The sequence below is a fragment of the Hyperolius riggenbachi genome, chromosome 10 (genome assembly GCF_040937935.1).
Source record: "Hyperolius riggenbachi isolate aHypRig1 chromosome 10, aHypRig1.pri, whole genome shotgun sequence".
Lineage (NCBI taxonomy): Eukaryota > Metazoa > Chordata > Amphibia > Anura > Hyperoliidae > Hyperolius > Hyperolius riggenbachi.
The window spans coordinates 56,019,936-56,022,288 of record NC_090655.1 but is presented as its reverse complement, the minus strand read 5'-3'; the positions used below and the strand labels follow the sequence as shown (position 1 = coordinate 56,022,288).

Genomic DNA, 2,353 nt, shown 5'->3' with positions numbered 1-2,353 from the left:
ACATGGTTAATACCTTTTGATGTCTCCTCTTGGTACCCACCACTCTATCATCTATCAGTTCAGTATCAGCCTTTTAGCCATATAGTAGGCAGACACTTGTGTATAATCTATAAAAGATATCAAAGCGCTATAGCTAAGAAATTAAAAGTCCAAACGGAGTGCGCTACCACAGGGTCAGGCTAAACCTGGAAAACTTGTACACAATCGTTTAAGTGCACATCCAGGTTCATATAAAAGTCCACATGAAAATCAAATAAAAATCACATCAAAGTCCACATATGTATAATCCACTGCAGTGTACCAGTAACTATTACATTTTGTCAGTTGCAACTTTTTGTGTGTTTATGTGTATGTTTTAAGCTGGGTTTTGTCTCATCTGATCTACTGCAGTGCTAACACTCCCTTCTTTGTTATTGGCACTGGTTTGTAATTAAATGGAGTTAATTTCACACTCTTTTTGGGTGGAATAGTCGTTTATCTAATTAGGTGGTGAATGGTGATGCTATTGCTTTAGTCATCTGACTCAGCATGCTTTATTTGTTAGTCATTTCATGGTTACATTGTTTACTAATGGTGCATTTCATTTGCTTTAGGAAACTAATAAAGCTTGGTGAAAAGCAAAATAAAAAGAAGAGAAATCAAAAGCAAGAATAGTGCTGACTAGTTCGGCACTTCCCCACATCTCCTACTGTATCTTGCCACTATAACGCTCAAGTCTAGTTACAGATATTTCTACAGCGCACAGTTGCAGTTGATGTGCTTATTTTAACCAGGGTTGCTCTCTAAATTTGCAAATTTGTTATGTACCTGAAAATTCGGGTCAATTTTCATGGTTGCCGAATTCGAATCCGAATCTACTCGAATAGTGCCTCTCAAATTCAGCCGAATGATTGCAAATTCGGGCAAAAATTTGTGTTCGGATGTCTTTTTTTTTTTATTTAAAATATCTCCTCCTCCTCGTCTTGTCTTCTAGGAATTTGTAGGATGTCAAAAGCCAGCTCACATACATTGGCCATGGCCAGGAATCAAACCCAGGTCAACTGCTTGGAAGGCAGCTATGCTCACCATTATACAGTAAAAAACAGAGCCGGAGCGCAATAGTGAACAGCAGCAGCCAATGCTCACCATTATACCACCAACACTCCCTGCTGAAGCCAGCCTAGCATGTACCATTGTGATGTACCTTGAATCTACATGGCTATCTGGGGTTCTCTTCAGACAACTGTTGAATAAAAAAGGCAAGGCCATCCCTGGGTGGGCTTGAACCACCAACCTTTCAGTTAACAGCCAAACACAATAACCAACTGCACTACAGAGAATGTTACACTTTCTCTTACAGGGCTACGGAAACCGTTTTGCCCATGCGATAAAGCGAGGTGCAAAAAAGAAATCATGCCTAGCAGAGGATGGTTTTGATCCATAAACCTCTGGGTTATGGGCCCAGCACACTTCCACTGCACCACTCTGCTGCCACATAGGTAATGCTTTGTTGTAGGACAAAGTGGCGTTAAACTTCTTGGAGCAGACTTGCTTCCTCCCTCCAAAAGACACGCATACATCCCCATAAAATCATTCAACAGCAACTGTGTGCACAGTCTCTGTGGCACAATTGGTCAGCGCGTTTGGCTGGTAACCAAAAGGTTGGTGGTTCAAGCCCACCCAGGGACTGCCTTGCTTTTTGTGTTCAACATTTGTCCGAAGAGAACCCCAGATAGCCATGTAGATTCATCTCTCTCTAGTGCAGAGTGCTGCAGCGGAAGTGTGCTGGGCCCATAACCCAGAGGTTGATGGATTGAAACCATCCTCTGCTAGGCATGATTTCATTTTTGCACCTCCCTTTATCGCATGGGCAAAACGGTTTCCATAGCCCTGTAAGAGAAAGTGTAGTAGTGGCTGTATGCACATTCTCTGTGGTGCAGTTGGTTAGTGTACTTGGCTGTTAACTGAAATGTTGGTGGTTCAAGCCCACCCAGGGATGGCCTTGCCTTTTTTGTTCAACAGTTGTCTGAAGAGAACCCCAGATAGCCATGTAGATTCAAGGTATATCACAATGGTACATGCTAGGCTGGCTTCAGCAGGCAGTGTTGGTGGTATAATGGTGAGCATAGCTGCTTTCCAAGCAGTTGACCTGGGTTTGATTCCTGGCCATGGCCAATGTATGTGAGCTGGCTTTTGACATCCTACAAATCCCTGGAAGACGAGACAAGACAAGAAGGAGAGGGAGTTGTTTTAAATAAAAAAAAGACATCCAAATTCCCGAACACAAATTTTTGCCCGAATTTTGTTACTGACCCCGAACCGAATTCGAATCTGAACCGAATTCGTCGATCGCAACCGAATCCGAATTTTCCCC

The 2,353-nt window shown here is 42.8% G+C and overlaps 1 non-coding gene across 1 annotated transcript; it reads left to right on the top strand.

Moving 5' to 3' along the window:
* The first annotated feature begins 1,594 nt into the window (after positions 1 to 1,594).
* On the top strand, positions 1,595 to 1,668 carry TRNAT-GGU (transfer RNA threonine (anticodon GGU)). Its single transcript has one exon. It is a non-coding gene; the product is annotated as a tRNA-Thr (tRNA).
* Positions 1,669 to 2,353: the final 685 nt, after the last annotated feature.